Raw genomic sequence first — 23,072 nt, 5'->3', positions numbered from 1 at the left:
TCCTGCAGCAATGCGGCAATATTATCTAGCAATGGTCCCACACTGCCCTTGCCCGGAAGAGGAAGGCAGGTGGGTGGTGGCGCGGCAGTTTGCAGCGACGGCGAGCGGGCGGCTCTGAGATCAAAATAGGGCGACACCACATGTCGCTGTCCGCCGCTCGTGGTCTCGCGGTAGCGTTCTCCCTTCCCGAGCACGGGGCCCGGGTCAGGGATTTTCACCTGCCTCGAGATGACTGGGTGTTTGTGTTATCCTCATCATTTCATCATCATCCAGGAAAGTGGCGAAATTGGACTGAGCAAAGGTTGGGAAATTGTACGGGCGCTGATAACCGCGCTGTTGAGCGCCCCACAAACCAAACATCATCATCACCACATGTCGCTTTCCAGATGAAAGATTGACTTCGAGAAACCTTCGGTAACGACCGCATCATCTCTCGGCAGTTTCAAGGTGTGTAGCGTTCCAGATCCCCTAGCCTAAATCCACGTGACTTCTAGATGTGGGCGTATCTGAAAGATCGCGTCTATTGGGGATATATCCGGACTCTTCCTGATGTGAAGGTTAGCATACGACAACATATTGCTCTGGTTACAATGGATATGTTGCGAGCAACTGTTACAGATGGAGCATGTTGCTGAGTCAGGAGACCACACTGAACACGTGTTATAGCTAATAAACGTGCCAGAACTACCGTTATCTTGTGTTTGATCGTTCCTCTTCCTTTCATGCATCCACACCATAATCTGACCGCTACCATCGCCATCCTGTCACCTGGTGGTAGAAAGTGGAACTATTTTTTTGGCAGCATAACCCCGAGAGCGCACAGATTGATGAACGTACCTACGATGTTCCAGCGTCCCGCGATGTATACTTCCTGTACTACAGCACCGTCAGTTTGATTATAACCACCCTGTGTGTGCAATGAGTGAGAATTACATGGAGTTTTATGGTGGGTGCATCTCATCCAGTGGTACTAGAACAATAGTGAGTTGAGGTACATGAATTTCAGGACCGTTGACCGCCAGTTTGGACCTTCCAAAGCTGGGCCAGATCAAACTGTTGCTATGGTTTGGCGTCAAGCGTGTTTATATCCACTGCTGACGTAACGATAACAGCAGTTGACGCTAACGTTACGTTGTTCCAACAGTCTCTATTGCTGTGAATTTAAACTGGTGGTGGGTATTGATTTAGATAATGTAATAGGGGAAGATATAGTGTCAGAAGCTACACTACTGGCCATTAAAATTGCTACACCACGAAGATGACGAGCTACAGACGCGAAATTTAACCGACAGGACGAAGAAGCTGTGATATGCAAATGATTAGCTTTTCAGAGCATTCACACAAGGTTGGCGCCGGTGGCTACACCTACAACGTGCTGACATGAGGAAAGTTTCCAACCGATTTCTCATACACAAACAGCAGTTGACCGGCGTTGCCTGGTGAAACGTTGTTGTGATGCCTCGTGTAAGGAGGAGAAATGCGTACCATCACGTTTCCGACTTTGATAGAGGTCGGATTGTAGCCCATCGCGATTGCGGTTTATCGTATCGCGACATTGCTGCTCGCGTTGGTCGAGATCCAATGACTGTTAGCAGAATATGGAATCGGTGGGTTCAGGAAGGTAATACGGAACGCCGTGCTGAATCCCAACGGCCTCGTATCACTAGCAGTCGAGATGACAGGCATCTTATCCGCATGGCTGTAACGAATCGTGCAGCCACGTCTCGACCCCTGAGTCAAAAGATGGGGACGTTTCAAGACAACAAACATCTGCACGAACAGTTCGACGACGTTCGCAGCAGCACGGATTATCAGCTCGGAGACCATGGCTGCGGTTACCCTTAACGCTGCATCACAGACAGGAGCTCCTGCGATGGTGTACTCAACGACGAACCTAAGTGCAAGAATGGCAGAACGTCATCTTTTCGGATGAATCCAGGTTCTGTGTACAGCATCACGATGGTCGCTTCCGTGTTTGGCGACATCGCGGTGAACGCACATTGGAAGCGTGTATTCGTCATCGCCATACTGGCGTATCACCCGGCGTGATGGTATGGGGTGCCATTGGTTACACGTCTCGGTCACCTCTTGTTCGCATTGACGGCACTTTGAACAGTGGACGTTACATTTCAGATGTGTTACGACCCGTGGCTCTACCCTTCATTCGATCCCTGCGAAACCCTACATTTCTGCAGGATAATGCACGACCTCAAGTTGCAGGTCCCGTACGGGCCTTTCTGGATACAGGAAATGTTCGACTGCTGCGCTGGCCAGCACATTCTCCAGATCTCTTACCAACTGAAAACGTCTGGTCAATGGTGGCCGAGCAACTGGCTCGTCACAATACGCCAGTCACTACTCTTGATGAACTGTGGTATCGTGTTGAAGCTGCATGGGCAGCTGTACCTGTACACGCCATCCAAGCTCTGTTTGACTCAATGCCCAGGCGTATCAAGGTCGTTATTACGGCCAGAGGTGGTTGTTCTGGGTACTGATTTCTCGAGATCTATGCACCCAAACTGCGTGAAAATGTAATCACATGTCTGTTCTAGTATAATATATTTGTCCAATGAATATCCGTTTGCATTTCTTCTTGGTGTTGCAATTTTAATGGCCAGTAGTGTAGTAAGCAGACGCTCTTAGTGATAGAACCACAAATGCGCCTACTACTGAAAAACTAACCATAGATGTGGATAAATTGATACGAGATAGTAGGTAATAACTACTGCAAACTAAGATGAAAGAAAACACTGTATAAAATTTAACACTACTGAATTGTAGCGTTGTTACAGCTCGTTTTTTGTACCATGCGATAGGCTTTACATAATAAACGATAACAGAAAAATGTACTGAGCCGTTTACTGCTTCTCGTGTTACACTGCTTTATTTAGAAGCTCAGACGTAGCGACGAAAGGAAGTGAGACGTCTGGAAAGTGCCGGGAGTCAGCGGTGTGACTAGGCTTGTCGTTAAGGAATTCAGGAGAAGGCTTGTCGGGGAAATGGAGTCGCCAAGTAACGTGACGGGTCAACATCGAAGCGCGAAAAGACGCTTCACAAGAATTCAGCACAAGATGTTCTAAATTCTGCATGCGAGGCACGAGAAAAAACAGCTCCGAGAGTGAGTCATCTTTAGAGGTAACGTGCACGCGATGGAAGTGAAGAACTCGAGGCGCGGCATCGTGAATGTGGCTGTTTCTATCCACTCGTTGATCGTCACTGCAAAGTCAGAGTAAAACTGCAGAGTAGTGAAGAATGTCCACCGTCCCGTGCGTTACCCACGTTTCTGCATTTATTCCTTCTAGATACCGTTCTCTGTAACTGAAATTTAGTGACGAAACTCCGCTACTCTCGTAACTAGGCAAATCCAATATTGTTACTGTTCACGTGCATCTTATCGTCGTCGTTCCCGAACTGTTTTATTGGTACCATTTTAAAATTTTCTTGTAGTTTCAATCGATGAGGGGTGTTGAAAGGTGGCTACACTGAGCCACAGCGCCAGAGATCGCGCCAGAAAGTTTTGTTCCACCGCCTCCACTGGCAGTGATTATTGAGAAGTAAGGGCAGGCAGTTCTTGCCGAGAAGTTGTGGTGGACACTGCTTGTCGTGAAGTCGGAGTGGATATGTGGTAGTAGGGAGTGTTTGTTCCATGTTTTATGCAGTTATTTGATGGGAGAGATAGCAGATGTTATTCTAATGGAGATATTGTAATGATCAGAGTGCTTTTCGTCAATATATATGAAGGTAACAAATTCCCTGTTCTTTTTTTTTCTTTTTATTATTTCTGTATCTCAAATAATGCATCATTACAGGTTCAGTCAACAAAGCATCTGGCTTGTGTTCTTGTATTAGAGTGTAATTTTGGTTTTCTTGCACAATTATAGTATTTCTAATTTTCTTTGATCACGTCAATATAATTGGTATTTAAAAATTCTTGTCTTGTTGAAGAAGAACCGTGCCAGATGTGCGTTGAGTCATACTACCACACACAGAACAGCTACACTTGTGCTTTGTTGGCTTCGTAGATTTTATAGTTGCTGGGGACTTAATTAATTAACTGTGTTAACGACAATTTTCATTTCATTCTTTGTTGTTGTTCCATGCAGTCAGATTGCGTACAAAAACTAGTCAGGGCCATCCGTTTACGAGACTTGCGTAATCGGACTTACAGCTACTAAAAATATTTGCATTTTATTTAAATAATAAAGCCCCCATGCACGTGGCGACCGCTGCTTCGGATCGTCCCTTGGAATTCTTCTGATTGTAAAAATAGTAGACGGTAGTATTGTAATAGTAATTTGTAGTTTAGTAATTGTAGTCTATTCTGCATGTGTAGATTTGGTAATTAGCATTCTTCTAATGGTATTTTTCAAAATTTAATTTTTATTGTCTTGTATACGCGTTTGACGATTTAGTGCAATTATTTCAATTGTTCATTAATCGTGTTTGAGGGAAGCATTCCGTGTGAATGATATTGTTGATGATAAAGTGTCATTGTGTGTAATTTTCATATAGTGACGAGTTTTGTATGTTTTGTAAATGATTACGCGATCGATGAAAAAGGCAAAAATGATGGATAGTCAGAATGACGAAATTGTTGACATGGAGAAATCGCCAACAGAGGAAAACAGTATCATGAATAATGAAGTGGAAAACAATTTAATCAGTCGGGAAAATAGTCCGGAATCATTTCAAAATTTTTCGCAATCAAAAAATTTTCAGAATACGAAATTAACAACAGAAGATATGGAGCAGTTGATGGGTGCTATATTAAAGTTGGGAGCACGAATGGAAACACAGTTTAGATCTGAATTAAAAACACAGATGGGAACAATGGAATCACAGTTGGGATCTAAATTTAAAACCGAGATGGGAACTTTGAGATCTGAATTAAAAACTGATATGGGAACAATGGAAACACGGCTAGACTCACTGGGATCACAAATAGGAACAATTAAAACTGAGATGGGAACAATGGAAACACGGTTAGACTCACGAATAGGGACATGTTTCAAAAACATGAAAGATGAATTAAAGAAAGAAATTAGAGAAGAAGTACAACCGATTTTGAATGCTCACAATAATAGATTAGTTGCAGTAGAGATTAGACAAAGGGAACAGGATAGAGAACAGGAAGAAAGAGATCGCGTGATAGTACAGAAATTTTCAGAGTTAAGTTTACAACGTGCAAAGGATAAGGAAGAAATATTTGAGAGAATCGAGGAATCCGTACCAAATGACAGATTAAATAACCTAACACAACAATATGAACAGCTAACTACCAAATGTGTCAATACTGAAACCAGAGTCGCGACATTTACAGAAGACGTAAATAAACAGAAAGAACAATTAGGTGACTTATCGGAAAGAGTTGAGGAGATTTCAGATAAACTGACAAGTCTTAGTTTAAGTGAGGACAGAGATTCAGATGACACAGCTCCATTACCATTTTCAGAAACCGAAGAGTACTAGAGCATAAATAAACATGTTGAAAATCAGGGAAAATTTAATGAACGCGTTAAAAGGGAAGTGGAGGCATTACGAAAGCAAGTCAAAGAAATTGAAGGCGAAATCGCAGGAAAAGACAGCAGAAGAAATTTAGAACCACAGATAGCAGAAGGGTTTGAGGAAAATAATTTGTTTCATTTACGAGAAGCAACAAGAGAGCGCCAGGCGCGCGAACTTGACAATAATCGACATTCGGACTGGGACAGACGCGGTAGGTCTTTGTCGCCACGAGGCGAAAACTTTGACTATAAACACTTTTTCACTGTTCGGAAATTTAAGATCTTCCGCAATTCTAAGAATGACATACATCCATGTGCATGGTTAGATCAATTTATGTACGCACTTCCACCAAATTGGCCACTAAGTCACAAACTGGAATTTATGTGTGGATATTTAGAAAACGAACCGGCGACACGCATGCGTGCACTCATTAGAGATTGTAATAATCTAAATGATTTTTATCATGCATTTCTATCGGCATATTGGTCCGAAAACACACAAGACAGAGTCAAGCATAGTCTGATTATGCAGCGCAACTTTAAACAGTCTGAGTTCCGCACGCCGGCAGAATATTTTGAAGACATGATTCGAAAGAATCAGTTCCTTTCCAACCCTTACAGCCCGACTGAATTAATTCAAGAATCAGTTCCTTTCCAACCCTTACAGCCCGACTGAATTAATTCGCTTTTGTTTAACTAAGCTGCCACAATCCATAAGACAAATTGCTTTAGCCGGAAGATGTAAAGACGACATTGAGACTTTTAAGACTTTGTTGCAAGAACTTGAGTATGACAACGACGACGGGACTTCTTGTAACTTTTTCAGTAACAGTATTTACAATAGATTTTCAGAGAAAAGAGATAGTGATCGGAACGGGCGTTATATGGGTAATTTTGAGAATGACAGACGAAACAGACAGGACAATAGATACCAGCCTTATGACAATAACAGACGTTCCAACAGAAATTACACAGACAGTTATAATAACGGTAATTCCTACCGGAATGATCAATCATACGGAAACAGTAATCGGTATCATCAAGACAGAAATTATTCATACAATAATAGAAATTCTTACTACAGAAATAACCAGGGTAGTAGATACAACAATAATTTCAGAAGTGACAGTAGAAATTACACAAGAAATAGTTATGCAGACAGACAGGAAAATAGAAATTTTAATAACAGACACAACCAAGAATTTGCATCTAACAGACAGGAAGGACCTAATTGGCATCCTCCACATGACAGAACTTCAGAGAGACAAGTGCAAATCGTAGAAATTGATCCGCGAAATGACGCGAATAATCAAAGACGTGACGCAAACAATCGACAATGACTAGCAGCTTCGGCTTCTGGCAGCAATATAGACGGTTCAGAAAGTAATGACACTACGGCTTTACACTACATACGCCTGGAAGACATGAGAGACATTTTGTTAGACGAAAAGGAAAATAATGTAGACGCATTTTTACATCCTGTTATTGAAGTATGTGTGGGTAAGAATAAGTTCACTGCAGTTTTAGATTCTGGGAGCCCATTGAATGTCATTAGTGAATCAGTTTTTCGTATATGTGAAAGAACTATTGCCTGTCCTGTGTTACCTGTTTCTAAAACTACAATTCGAGTCGCTATTTCTGGAAAAAGTGTGGAAGTTAAACAACAGACCAACCTAAATTTCATTTGTCAAGGATATGAATTTTCTGTTAATTTTATTATTGTTCCATTACTCAGTACACAAATTATATTAGGTATGGAGTTTCTTAACACACATAAGGCAATTTTGAACTTTAAAGAAGGAAGTGTGAATTTGACTGTTGCCGGAATGCCGAAATGTTTGAAATTTTTCGAGTGTTTAACAAGATCTGAGTCAGATACAAAATGTTTAAGGTTTCTTACTTCTGATGTTTTCGTTGAGCATTATGACGACAGCGTGTTTATTCATGACAATGATAATAGATACAGAGACGCGATGGATGATATAATTAATAGCGAAGAGTTAATTAATGAAAAGGTTAAGAAAGCTGAAGTGCCAAATGACGTTGCAAGAGAAGAGCTGCACCAAATTTTGACTTCACATGCTACAGTGTTTAGTCATCACACGGGAACTATACAAGGCTTACAATATTTATTTAAAGTAAAAGAACACACACCATTTCGCGGGAAAACGTACGCTATTCCTTTGGCTTACAGAGACAAGGTTAAGAATGAACTTCAGTACATGTTAGATCAGGGCATTATTGAGCCTTCAGTCAGTCCTTATACTAGCCCATTACACGTTGTTCTTAAAAAGGATGGGTCAATTCGTGGGGTTCTGGATTCCAGACAGATAAATAATATCATCATTCCTGAAACTGACCGTCCACAAAATTTAGATGAACTTCTTCAACATTTCCATGGAATTAAAGTCTTATCCACGATTGATATGCGCGCAAGTGTTTGGCAAATAGAACTCCACCCTGATTGTAGAAAATATACTGCCTTTTTAGCCTTTGGTAACTGTTACCAGTTTCGGAAATTACCGTTTGGACTTACTGTATCTTCAGCAGCATTCATTCGTGGCTTAAATGAAATTTTACCTGTTTATCTTCGTGACAATATTACTTCATATGTTGACGACATTCTTATTGCTAAACATTCTTGGAGTGAGCACAACAAAATTTTAGATTCATTATTAGGTATTTTTGCAAAAGTTGGCATTACAGTAAACTTGGAAAAATCTGAATTTGGTCGTTCTCAGGTGAAATTTCTCGGTCACATTATTTCTACAGAAGGTATTCTTCCGGATCCAGAGAAATTAGACGCTATTCGTAATTATGCTGTTCCTACCACAAAACGTGATGTTCGTAGTTTCCTTGGTGTCTGTAATTTTCTTAGACGCTTTGTTAAATTGGACGATTTGGCCACACCTCGTTTATGTGAACTATCTGGAAGGAAATCTAATTGGTGTTGGGATGAGGAAGCTCAGTCAGAATTTGAACAGCTTCGTGATGCTTTAGTTGGTGCTCCACTTCTTTCACATCCGGATTTATCTAAAGATTTTTGTTTGGCGACGGATTCATCATACAAAGGCCTAGGTGCACATTTATTTCAAGAGATAGAAGAAAACGGCGTTGTAGTGCAGAAGACTATTGCATTTGGAAGTCGTGTTCTCTCTAAATCAGAAAAGAATTATTCGATTACGGAACTTGAAGCTTTGGCTGTTGTTTGGGCTTTCACAAAATTTCACACATTTTTGTTTGGCAGACATACTAAGGTTTACACCGATCATCGGGCTCTGGAATTTCTTATGTCAACAAAATTAACTCACGGCAGATTGTCACGATGGGCGTTGTACCTACAGGAATTTGATTTTAGTATTGTTTACATACAGGGTTCTTCAAATATTGTTGCTGATGCTTTATCACGTGCACCTATGGGTTTGAAACAAAGTGCTGAAGAGGACTGCAAGAAAAACAGTTATTGTTTGATGTATATTCAAGGTGTTGCGTTTGAGAACTTTATTTCGTCTTCGCTCCAGGACATCGCTAAGGAGCAAAATAAGGATCCAATCTGGAAGGACATTAAGGAGAAGTGGAGGAGAAAGGAAAGCGTAGCGATTAGACAGCATTATTTAGTTCGCAACGACATTCTTTTTAAACGAAAATCGGTCGACAACTCTGTTTGGTTAGTTTGTATTCCTGATGAGTGGGTTAATAAGCTGATTTGGTATACGCATTTCAGTTATGCACACTTTGGTCCCAGAAAATGCTTTCATAAATTACGAGAAAATTGTTACTTCAGTAATATGGAAAAACGTATTCGATCTGTTCTTGCCAAATGCAAATTATGTCAAAAGGCTAAGCCGCCAACTGTTTCTCACAGAGCACCGTTGTTTCCTATCATTCCAGCGAAATTAAAGGAGATGGCTGCAGTTGATTTGTTCGGTCCAGTGGTTCGTTCTACTAATGGTTTTGCGTACATTTTCGTAGCAGTGGACCTGACATCAAAATATGTGTGTTTTACACCGTTACGCAAAGCAACAGCTCGTTCAGTATCTAATGCTTTCATCAAACATTTTCTTAAGGAAGTGAGTCATGTTGATAAGGTTATATCAGATAATGGATCACAGTTTCATTCTAAAATTTGGCTTCGTACTCTACAGCGTCGTAAAATTAAACCAATTTTCATTTCACTTTTTCACCCCCAATCTAATGCTTCAGAGAGATGGATGAAGGAAATCAATAAATTGTGTCGTCTTTATTGTCATCAGAATCACAGAACGTGGGATCAGTATCTTCATATTTTTCAAAACATTCTGAATGAACTTCCTAATGACTCAACTTCTTTACCGCCTATACTGATATTAAAAAACAAAGCACCGACAAATCGCATTTCTGAAATCGTTCCTTTTCCGCCTTCACGGAAACTGCGGCATTCTGAAGTTGTCAACCTGGCTCTACGAAATATTACATCTGCGGCTGCTAGAAGAGAGAAATCAGCTAAGCATCCTGGTCGTTTAAAAATCTTGTCAGTTGGTCAAAAAGTGTTAATTAAGTCTCACCGTTTGTCTCACAAAGGAAAAGGCTTGTGTCGCAAATTTTTTCTGCTTTATAACGGTCCATATAGAATTCGCAAAATTATTCATGATAACGCTGTCGAAGTAGAAACTCTTAAATCACGACGCTCTAAGGGAATACATCATATATCTAACGTTAAAATTTTTGTGGAATGACATACTTTTGAGAAACTAACAGCTACATGTAAACATGCGGAGAATACAAGGATACCGCGCTGTGTTTTGGCGGCGGCACATACTCAAAGCAACAGTCAAGTCTGCGCGCCGCACAAGGCAGTCGTTGACCGCAAACAATCACTTCCTACGTCACGCGCCTACAGCTGATCGAGCGCTCAGTGCGAATGCACTGACAGCCGTAAACAAATACACAGTCTTTCTCCGAATAAAATCAGTCTAAAGCTATAGTGACTTGATGAATTATGTTATTAACATTCAGTATTTTTCAGGATATGGTTCTATAAAATATTTAAGAACTTCAGGTAAATTTTGTGCGTGTCCGACGTTAAGACGACTTGCTATCGAGAAAATTTCAGAAAGAATGTAATTCCCAAGAAGAAACTAATAAATTAAAAAGGTAACTATTAATTGAGTTTATTTTTCAGGTAACATATTTCCACTTAGGTACGTACTTTAGACGTAATTTGCTGCTCGCGATTATGTGATTCATACATTGTGCTAAATTTCATGTTCTATGAATTTACTTGTGAAGCGACGTGTTTGCGTACATTAACTGATTTTGACAATGATTATTAATGAACAGGGTTGTTATTTGTATATATTATGCATCGCTTGACTGCACTGCTTTTTCACTGATGTCATATTTTTTAATTATGTGCCTGCTGAGCTTATTTATTTAAATTATAATTATAACCTGATTAATTGTGCTGAGGTGGTTAGGTATGTAAGTTATACTTTGTGACTTATCTGCTTGCGCCTTCATGTTTATTTGTTAAGATTACATATGAACATTTATTTGCTTATGCTGATATGATGTTAATGACCTGTTTATTACGTAAGGTATATGTTTACTGCTATGCATATGGATTGCATATTTATACATTTCTGTTTGTTGTCATAATTACTCTTTAATTTGGTATATAGAAATGCTGATATACGGTGTACAAACATGGAGCTTAGGTCACACTATTGTATTAATTACAGATTGTTCGCTTGGCAGAGCCTCGTTGTAAGAATTGTGCTGCATCCACTTGTTGACATTCTGTTCACTACTGGTATATTTACTCGCTATTGCTTGTTTTGCTTACGCTCAGTGCCTTATATTTTAAGATAAGAAAATGAACTGCTATAATTCGACGAACGACATTAGTACAAGAAACTTCATAGAAGTCACATGAGATGAGGTTTTATGGAAGCTGTATAAATTTATGCTAATAGGAAGGAAGCTAACGACATGACATACCAAAACTAGGTTTAGACCATTGACAGTTATTACACTGCATTTTTCGTGAGCAATTGAAATAGGAAGTGACACTTGACACAAGAAATACTCCACATGTTTGCTTCTGTTTGCCATAATTCTTGAAGTGGTGTACACACTGTGAAATATTATGATCATTCACACTCCGTAATCGTACTTAATTACTGAGAGTTATTCGAACTAAGTCTGTTAGAGGCCATGTATGCATTTCTTTTGTTTATAATTCATAATGAGTAGAAGATTTTGGTCAGATGGATTACACAGAGGTTGTGTGTTGACATTGTGTCTTCGGATTGTATGGGATGATGAGGTTTGCACTAGGATTTTATCTGTACTTGTTCGGGAAGACTGACTAGAGGAAAGAGTTGTTATGGAAGTGAAATGATTTTGGTAATAAGGTTTATATGTATCGACGTATTGAAGAGGTATTATTGAGATTATATGAAGTTGATGATTATTGGAGTTTCGGTGGACAAGAGGAAGGTAAATGATATTGATGATAAGTTTTATATGTATCGACGTAAGAGGTATTATTGAAGTATTGAGATTATGTGATGCTGATGATTATTGGAGTTTTCGTGGATAAGAGGTAAAGTAAGTGAGGTGCATATTTATTTTTTTTTGTTGGTCTATATGGAACAAGGAGGATGAAGATAGCAGACTAGAACACTAAAGTGGAAGGAAGATTGTCTACACACACTTTGTTAAATCACTAAGCAGTATGTACTTTTTTTTTTTTGGAGAGAGGAAGCATTTGCATATCTTGGCTCACTGACAGTTGTTCAGCAACCGTACGTTTTGATCTGGCTTGGCGAACATTGGTCTTGACATGATGACTATGACGTTGACTTAACTATTATTGACTGTTATACATTGCTGCCACTACTACTTGATACACATGATGAACATCAAATTTTGACAGAATTGCATTTACACAGTAACACTATTCAATTACACAGTAGTACTTAATGTGGATGAAAGATGAGTGAGTGTGTTTTGTGTGTTTTCCTTTCCTAATCCTACCCACCTATCTCCTAAATATTATTTTATTTGTTTGTAGTGGCTTGCACTGACACCCATAAATATTATAGGTTTACTGATATTTGAGTATTTGTAATAGTTAATATGACAATTATCTGATATCATTTGTGTGTTTATTAGAATTTGTATGTTTAGTGTAAGAGGATTGTAAAAGCATTTGTATGTGTATTCAAACTATTGTTCATGCTTGAACTGTCTGAGTAGTGATGGTGAATATTATGAACTGTTACCTGCACTTTTCAACATGATGTGTGACACTTAGAAATGTTTAATTTCTGCTGATGAACTGTGTGATCAGTGATAGTAAATATTATGGACTGTTACTTGTACTTTTTCTACAGGATTGGTGCCACTAGGACATGTTTAATTTCTGCTGATGAACAGTGTGATCAGTGATAGTGAATATTATGGACTGTTACTTGTACTTTTTCTACATGATTGGTGCCAATAGGACATGTTTACTTTCTGCTTATAAACTCTAATGAACAGTGTGATTAGTGATAGTGAATATTATGGACTGCTGTCTGCACCTACTCAACATTGCCGGGTGCCATTGATGGACTGCTTCTACTGAAATGATGTCACCTGATGGTGTCTGCACCTACTCAACAATGCTGGGTGCCACTGATGGACTGCTTCTACTGAAATGATGTCACCTGATGGTGTCTGCACCTACTCAACGTTGCTGGGTGCCACTGATGGACTGCTTCTACTAAAATGATGTCACCTGTTGGAGTCTGCACCTACTCCACAATGCTGGGTGCCACTGATGAACTGCTTCTACTGAAATGATGTCACCTGTTGGTGTTTGCACCTACTCAACATTGCTGGGTGCCACTGATGGACTGCTTCTACTGAAATGATGTCACCTGATGATGTCTGCACCTACTCAACATTGCTGGGTGCAACTGATGGAACTGATTCTACTGAAATGATGTCACCTGTTGGAGTCTGCACCTGTTCCACAATGCTGGGTGCCACTGATGGACTGCTTCTACTGAAATGATGTCACCTGATGGTGTCTGCACCTACTCAACATTGCTGGGTGCCACTGATGGACTGCTTCTACTGAAATGATGTCACCTGATGCTGTCTGCACCTGTTCCACAATGCTGGGTGCCACTGATGGACTGCTTCTACTGAAATGATGTCACCTGATGCTGTCTGCACCTGTTCCACAATGCTGGGTGCCACTGATGGACTGCTTCTACTGAAATAATGTCACCTGGTGCTGTCTGCACCTACTCCACAATGCTGGGTGCCACTGATGGACTGCTTCTACTGAAATGATGTCACCTGATGGTGTCTGCACCTACTCGACATTGCTGGGTGCCACTGATGGACTGCTTCTACTGAGATGATGTCACTTGTTGCTGTAGCACCTATTCAACATTGCTGGGTGCTACTGCTGGAACTGTCAACTACTTGTTGTGAAAGCATTTTATGTAAATATTTGTATAAACTGATTTTTTGTGTATTACTGTTTGTGAAAAGTTATGAGATTCTTACCTGCACATATTCGTCATTGCTGACGCTATCGATTGAATTGTTTAACCACATGATATTTGTGTAAACTATTATGTAAAGTCATATGATTGAAAGAATTTGTATTCCTTAGTGTATTTTATATATTAGGCTATTGTAAGGTCAGTGCAAAGCCAAAATTTTATCTAGTTATATGATATTTACGTATTAATATTATCTTTTATTTTTGTCTGTATTTTTTTGACGAATTTGGTGGTATTTTCACCACCAATGCTGGCAAAAATACCATCAAATTCTAGCCCATGGAGGAAGGGCATACGAAAGGTGGCTACACTGAGCCACAGCGCCAGAGATCGCGCCAGAGAGTTTTGTTCCGCCGCCTCCACTGGCAGTGATTATTGAGAAGTAGTGGCAGGCAGTTCTTGCCGAGAAGTTGTGGTGGACACTGCTTGCCTGAAGTCGGAGTGGATATGTGGTAGTAGGGAGTGTTTGTTCCATGTCTTATGCAGTTATTTGATGGGAGAGATAGCAGATGTTATTCTAATGGAGATATTGTAATGATCAGAGTGCTTTTCGTCAATATATATGAAGGTAACAAATTCCCTGTTCTTTTTTTTTCTTTTTATTATTTCTGTATCTCAAATAATGCATCATTACAGGTTCTGTCAACAAAGCATCTGGCTTGTGTTCTTGTATTAGAGTGTAATTTTGGTTTTCTTGCACAATTATAGTATTTCTAATTTTCTTTGATCACGTCAATATAATTGGTATTTAAAAATTCTTGTCTTGTTGAAGAAGAACCGTGCCAGATGTGCGTTGAGTCATACTACCACACACAGAACAGCTACACTTGTGCTTTGTTGGCTTCGTAGATTTTATAGTTGCTGGGGACTTAATTAATTAACTGTGTTAACGACAATTTTCATTTCATTCTTTGTTGTTGTTCCATGCAGTCAGATTGCGTACAAAAACTAGTCAGGGCCATCCGTTTACGAGACTTGCGTAATCGGACTTACAGCTACTAAAAATATTTGCATTTTATTTAAATAATTAAGCCCCCATGCAGTGTCATTCCAATATTTTCATCCGGAAAGTGCTCATATGAAGGCGAACCTATGCATTAAGCGTAACGCATACAGAGACCCAATACTGAACTGGGAGACGAAATGGACTACAACGGTCAAATCGATGCATTGTAGCAACGACCACTGACCTTGCGTACCGACCACCCTGGCTCTTGTTTAAGTTGGCAAATACTGGCCTGATTCTATGTTGTAGACACTACACATAAACAGAGTACTTAATACACATACGCAATTTGCAGGAAGGGGTCACACAAGATTTTCGAAAGAACTGTGTTAAAGTGATTGTGAAAACTGGGGTATAGAGCCATATATTGAGAATGTAGGGAAAAGTGACGTAAGTTCCAAATTTGCCCCTCTTCGTTCATAACAGCCAAGACGTGCTTCAGCACAGATAAAATGGTTCAAATGGTTCTGAGCACTATGCGACTTAACTTCTGAGGTCATCAGTCGCCTAGAACTTAGAACTAATTAAACCTAACTAACCTAAGGACATCACACACATCCATGCCCGAGGCAGGATTCGAACCTGCGACCGTAGCTGTCACGCGGTTCCAGACTGAAGCGCCTAGAACCGCACGGCCACACCGGCCGGCCAGCACAGATTTCAAGAATGGAATAAGTAAATTTTTTTACGGGAACGATGTACTTTTGTAATGCCATTCGAAAGTTGAAACCATGTGTACAGTGATACAAAACTACTTAATGATGGAGTTGAAATATTCCTTAAACATTTCCGAGGAATGTGTTGAAATTGAAAGGTAAGGCAGTCGGAATCGGCTTTTGCAGTTTCAGTTCCGCCAATGGGGGCTATCATACAAAGTTCTACGTTGTATCTAGCCTTTCGACCGCTTACTTCTTTCCACAAAATCTATCACGTTAACATGAGTATGATCTGAAACACTTTTCATAAACCCCTTCTGATATGTTAGAAGCTAGCATATAGTTCCATTTACAACAATCGCAAGTTTGTATTTTCGTAGTACAAAGTATGGCCAAGAAGAAAACCTTTTAAGTAAGTAACGTAGCCCTGTCTTCTTGCTGCATGTAAGACAGAGCATGCCATGTATGTCCCACTTCGCTGTGTTTACATCGCAGTAGCCGATTCCAAAAATGGTTCAAATGGCTCTGAGCACTATAGGACTCAACATCTTAGGTCATAAGTCCCCTAGAACTTAGAACTACTTAAACCTAACTAACCTAAGGACATCACACACACCCATGCCCGAGGCATGGGTGTCCCGCTAGCCGATTCCACCACACTTAACATTGAATGAAGGGCGCCTGAAATAGTATGCAGACCGAATACATACTAAGCTAATAAACTCCGTCCGCACAGGCCTTGGAAGGCCCAACGGTACCGACCAGCCGTCGTGTCATCCTCAGCCCACAGGCTCACTGGATGCGGATACGGATGGGCATGTGGTCAGCACACCGCTCTCCCGGCCGTATGTCAGTTTACGAGACCGGAGCCGCTACGTCTCAGTCAAGTCAGCTGCTCAGTTCGCCTCAGAAGGGCTGAGTGCAGCCCGATTGCCAACAGCGCTCGGCAGACCAGATGGTCACCCATCCAAGTGCTAACCCAGCCCGGCAGCGCTTAACTTCGGTGATCTGACGGGCACCGGTGTTACCACTACGGCAAGAATACGCCCAGGGTGGGGTAAATAAAAGTCGCCCGGACGAGTGGATACGATTTAGACACCATTTGTGACAGTATTAACGGAGGAGGAAAAGACCTACAGTTACTTCCAACAGGACGGAACAACTGCCCTTACAGCCGGTCGAACCTTGGAGCACATTTACACAATCTTCACGCCTGGCACAGTTGTTAGCAGAGGTTAGGCTGGTCACGACCCTAGCTGGCCATTCAGGTCAGCTGATCTGTCAGTGTGCGATTACTTTGTGGGGGGAGCCCTTAAGTCTAAGGTGTATCGCAGCAAACCTTATAGTCTACAGCAGAATATTTCAGATGAGACTTCAGCAATTCCAGCACTCCAACTTCGATCCGCCTTCAGCAACTTGCCGAGCAGGGCCCAAAAGTGCTAAGGGATAATTGGTAGTCGCTTGAAACATATTTTATAGTCAGGTTAGTATTTTATCTTCTTTCCTCTGCTGTATTTCTTTGTACCCTGGTACTCTGTTCCCCACGTCATTTTTATTTGGCCCATACTGTGTTAAGGACACGCCTTTCTGGGAGTGCGGATAATAAGAAAATATTCGGGATGTGTCATTACCAGGGAAGGAAACAACCTATGCTGCTTCGTCACCTACTCAATTTCTGGTCCTCAGGGCATCAGAAGGCACTGTTTACTGGCAACACCTGAGCGTCTGAACTACTGCAGTGCTTCCTCACTGCAGCGAAGAAGGAAGGGCTGCCGTGCCCTTTCAAACAAAACAACCCGGCATTCGTCATAAGCGACTTATGGAAAGAGAGAAACATAAATCTGCGTAGCCTGATGGGAATCTGAACTTCCGTCCTCCGGAATAAGAGAGCAGTGTCCCACTACCGTGGCGCCTCGCAAGCTCAGTTTATTTGGAATACTGTAATTGGGTCCCTAAATAGTCTACTACGTATTTCTGTGCAGTAGAAGTAGTTCCAGACGACCACCGACCGAAGTTTCTTAATGCAAAATGACATTTTTAGGCAGTCGACAAGTTGGGATCTTCTGTGAAGAAGCTCAGTTACGACTCATAAGAAAGAGACCTCGCGGACAACAGCACCCGACATTATCTTGCTGCTGTGGAAAGTGGTTGAGTTCAAATATTATATAAGTGATCCCCAAGGTGGTGTTATAGGCCCTTTGCTGTTCCTGATCTATATAAACGATTTTGGAGACAATCTGAGCAGCCGTCTTCGGTTGTCTGCAGATGACACTGTCGTTTATCGACTAATAAAGTCATCAGAAGATCAAAACAAAGTGCAAAATGATTTAGAAAAGATATCTGAATGGTGCGAGAAGTGGCAGTTGACCCTAAATAACGAAAAGTGTGAGGTCATCCACATGAGTGCTAAAAGGAACTCGTTAAACTTCGGTTACGCGATAAATCAGTCTAATCTAAAAGCCGTAAATTCAACTAAATACCTAGGTATTACAATTACGAACAACCTAAATTGGAAGGAACACATAGAAAACGTTGTGGGTTCAAAAATGGCTCTGAGCACTATGGGACTTAACTTCTAAGGTCATCAGTCCCCTAGAACTTAGAACTACTTAAACCTAACTAACCTAAGGACATCACACACATCCATGCCCGAGGCAGGATTCGAACCAGCGACCGTAGCGGTCACGCAGTTTCAGACTGTAGCGCCTTTAACCGCTTGGCCACACCGGCCGGCAAATGTTGTGGGTGTAATGGTACTTGAATTACGTAACCATTACGGCGCCTCACCTCAACCTCTCGATACCAGCAATATTCTACTGTGTTTCTGTAAAATAGTTAACATATTTCTGTGACAACATTCAGATTTGATTTCATTAATGTAGAGGTACTTCGATACATCGATATGTATATATAGCAATGATATTATTCTTTGTGTATTCTTTCTTTTGTCACTATGATCATTGACGTACTTGTAACTCCGATTTTTGGGCGCGTAAGCGGTTATTAGAGTCAAGCTTTGGTCGTCATGCTAAAAAGACGCAAATTGTAGTCAGTTTATGAAATGTGAACTTTAACAGTGAGGAAGATATTTTCAAGTATGTTTTATATTGTGAAGTGATGTTTTGGAACGAGTTACGTGATATTGCAACAAAAGTAATAAAAAAGAAGTGTAACTTAAATTCGTAGTGCTGATTACTTTTTTACATCACCATTGTCCTAATTTGCAAAGGTTTAATCTTCAAGAATGGTCTATGAAACACATCTATAAAACTTTTGAATATCGCAGAATAACACCTAGGCCTCTTTGCATCCGAGCTTGGAATCATCACTACCTAGATTTTCGACGATTGAGCCATGAGGTCACAACGAGACCAGTGTGGGAAACACGAATAGATGAGTGCCTAGTTTAGCCATTATTTCAAGAAATGACTTTACTAACTGTGCTATAATGACACCTGCCACATAATATAACTTTGTTGTTGCCCGAAAATGCAATATTTAGCAGCGTGAGCAACACTACAATCATAATTAATTTTTGACCTTTATTGTGGTAGGGTTGTTAGATGTGGAAAGCTAACAAAACACTGCGTTTTACTGGCAGGACACTTAGAAAATGTAATGCACCGAGCGAGGTGGCGCAGTGGTTAGCACACTGGACTCGCATTCGGGAGGACGACAGTTCAATCTCGTCTCCAGCCATCCTGATTTAGGTTTTCCGTGATTTCCCTAAATCGTTTCAGGCAAATGCCGGGATGGTTCCTTTGAAAGGGCACGGCCAATTTCCTTCTCAATCCTTCCCTAATCCGAGCTTGCGCTCCGTCTCTAATGACCTCGTTGTCGACGGGACGTTAAACACTAACCCCACCACCACTTAGAAAATGTAACAGACCTACTAAGGAGACTGCCTACACTAGCTAGTCCGTCCTCTTTTAGGATACTGCTGCGCTGTGTGGTATCCTTACCAGATAGGACTGACGGAGTACATCGAAAAAGTTCAAAGAAAGGCAGCACGTTTTGTATTATCGCGAAATATGGCAGAGAGTGTCACAGAAATGATACAGGATTTGGGCTGGACATCATTAAAAGAAAGGCGTTTTTCGCTGCGACGAAATCTTCTCACGAAATTCCAATCACCAACTTTCTCCTTCGAAAGCGAAAATATTTTGTTGACACCGACCTACATAGGTAGAAACAATCACCAAGATAAAATAAGGGAAATCAGAACTCGCACAGAAAGATATAGGTGCTCATTCTTTCCGCGCACTATACGAGATTGGAATAATGTATAATTGTGAAGGTGGTTCGATGAACCCTCTGCCAGGCACTTAAATGAGATTTGCAGAGTATCCATGTAGATGTAGATTTTTCTAAATATTTTGGAAACGTTAGGGTAATTGGAAGTCATTTCGTTCTTAACATGTAACCTCGATTCTAATTCCGAAAGACGTGTTAAAACTCAGACACAATTGCTAATCCTTCCTTTAAAGCCACTTGTAAAGCCACTAATTTTCCTCATGTTTAAGCTGTCATTACCTACACGGAGACATGCAGTTCCCATATTTGTCATTTGTTGTCATTAGTACAGTTGGGCTAACTGACAACTTCTGCACAGCACATTTACTTACTTACGAAGTTTGTCGACAACCAATCGTAACTTGCAAACAACAATAACATTTATAAATATAATACTATAATGCGAAATGACTTACACTGTCCATCACACAGCGTTAGCGTGGCAAAGGTATGAATTAGGTAGTAAGCCATAAATGTCTTTTAACACTTACCCTGGACATAAAGAATCTAGAAGAATACAATGAATTTCAAACGCAAACTGAAATCATATCTGCTGGAAAATCCCTTGCTTGACAACTCTTACTTCTCGACAGAGGATGAGCATTAATAAAACCAACAAACTGGGTTCCTGACTGGAAATGGGGGAAATATTGTCCTATGAACATGTGTCCGGAAATGCATCGTTGCCACGGTAGATGGCACCGACGAATGAACGTTCCTCTGACCATGTGCCGTGTGTTGCTTGTGTGTTGCAGACTGTGTCATCGACGTAGCGTAGTGTAAGCAGCAGAATGATCCGGTATTTATGACGGGAACAAGCCGAGATGATGTCTGTGAACGGTCAAGCAGATGGAAGCGGTTGAGAGGCAGCACGGCTATACCAAAACAAGTACCCTTGCAGACACCAACGACATCACACAATATTTCATGCCCTTTAGGGCGTTTCTGTCATCGTGGATCCTTTCAGACAGGCGAACGTGCAGGGAGGTGGCGGACTGCGCGTTCACCATATTTGGAGGACCAGATTCTACAGGATATTGAGTAAAGAAATTTCGGGAACATACTTGTCAAAGTGGGAGCATCATCACAGGTTAACGTAAAAGTACGAGATAAGCCATTGCAAATGTGAAACGCTGGTACATTAATAGCCGGTGTAACTCCCAGAATGTTAAATGTAAGGAGGCAAAGGTGCCTGCACTGTAGCGTACAGCTGCCAGATGTCAGTTGAGGGGTGGAGTTCCATGCCTGTCGCACTTAGTCGGTCAATACAGGGACGGTTAATTCTGTTTGTGGATGATACTGGAGTAGTTGTCCGATGATGTCTCGTATGTGCTCGGTTGGAGATAGATCTAGTGATTGAGCAGGCCAAAGCAACACATTGATACTCTGTATAGCATGTTCTGTTACAACAGCGGTATGTGGGCGAGCCTTATCCTGTCGGAAAACATCCCCTGGAATGTTGTTCATGAATGGCAGCACAACAGGCCTAATCATCTGATTGATGTACAAATTTGGAGTCATGGTGCGTGGGATAGAGTGCTCCTGGGTCATACGAAATCGCATCATCTACATCTACATGGATACTCTGCAAATCACATTTAAGTGCCTGGCAGAGGGCATCCCAGACCATAACTCCAGGTGTAGGTTGCGGGCTTTGCAGGACACAAATCCCGGACGAGAAACCAACTGTGGGCTTTCAAATAATAATAGTGTGGTGGCCCTCAACTAAGTACCCTCCGACTCAGAGTTGAAATATTAAATGTTTTGGCTGGTTTCGTTGTCTAGGGGCTGGGATACGTAGTTGCCGCATTACAAGCCAAATACTGCTGAGTCTACAGTATACAATATGAATATACACATGAATCGAATGGTCGAAGGTTCCTATCACTTGACAATTGCGAATTTTGAATGTTATAATTTATAAATGAAAGATTGCAATTAAATGAATTCTGCAGGTACTATTTTAAGGACTTTAAATGAATGGCACGTTTGCAGAAGTACCTTTAAGAATGCCCTTTATTACTGTAAAGCACTTATTGGTGTCGATGGTCCAGCAATTAAATAAAATATAAGTTGAATGACAGGGAAACAAAAGATTCCAACTTCACGTAATGAGTTACGAACAACAACATAGCTTGCAAGATATTCACTTCCAAACGCGTACTACGTCTTCACTGCAGAACCCACAGAAATCTCACAAGTACACAAGTCGGCACTACGAAATATTTCTACCTCTCGCGACCACGCACAAACTGCTCCACTCCAAGTCTTTCCCGCGACCATGCGTCCGTCGCGCCGTACCGTCCAGGACCCTCCGTGTCCTGGTTCGTCCTGCCCCTCGCGCCGCACTGTCCAGAACTGCCTTGTCCTCCCTCGATACGATGCACCTCCCCCACTTCCATACAGTCTCTCCACGTGTCCTTTTTGGAACGATCGCTGTGACTGGCTACAGTGCTCCCACCCTGTCCCCAAGCCAATGCACATTCACACACATAATGAAACACATTCGAAATACTGGATTTACATGTAAATAACTCGAAATTAAATAAATATTCCTACGGCTGGACCATAAACACGCTCTAACGCACATAATTAAATACATAAACAAATTAAATAAACACATATCAAAGTAATAGAAACAAAAGGTAGGCCAGTAGCCTAAAGTATCTGTGCTTTCAAAAACACAGTAAATAATTGACCAATTTCTTCATGAATAGTATATATCGGATATAAACAAAGAGACAGACGAATAAATATATTTATAAGCATGCTGCTACCGTATTTTCGTGTAAATGTGGAGAGCTTATGGCCTGACGCGATCGATAGTAATCGGCCACTTTGAGCTCCAATAACTCATGTACTACTCAAGTTACATGCCTGTAATTTAGTCGATCGACAAAATCGGATGAACCGTTTAGATTTTGGAAATTCGGGTGTTACTTGTATAATTTATCGTCAGATACTAAACTTTAAACTAATAAAGATATTGAAAATCTGATTACACCATGAGAATCGTCGTGCAAATAATGGTAAGGTACATGTTTCTTTTTGAGGCATCCTGATTCAT

This window comes from Schistocerca cancellata, chromosome 6 (assembly GCF_023864275.1).
Source record: "Schistocerca cancellata isolate TAMUIC-IGC-003103 chromosome 6, iqSchCanc2.1, whole genome shotgun sequence".
NCBI lineage: Eukaryota > Metazoa > Arthropoda > Insecta > Orthoptera > Acrididae > Schistocerca > Schistocerca cancellata.
Note: the sequence above shows the minus strand (reverse complement) of the source record.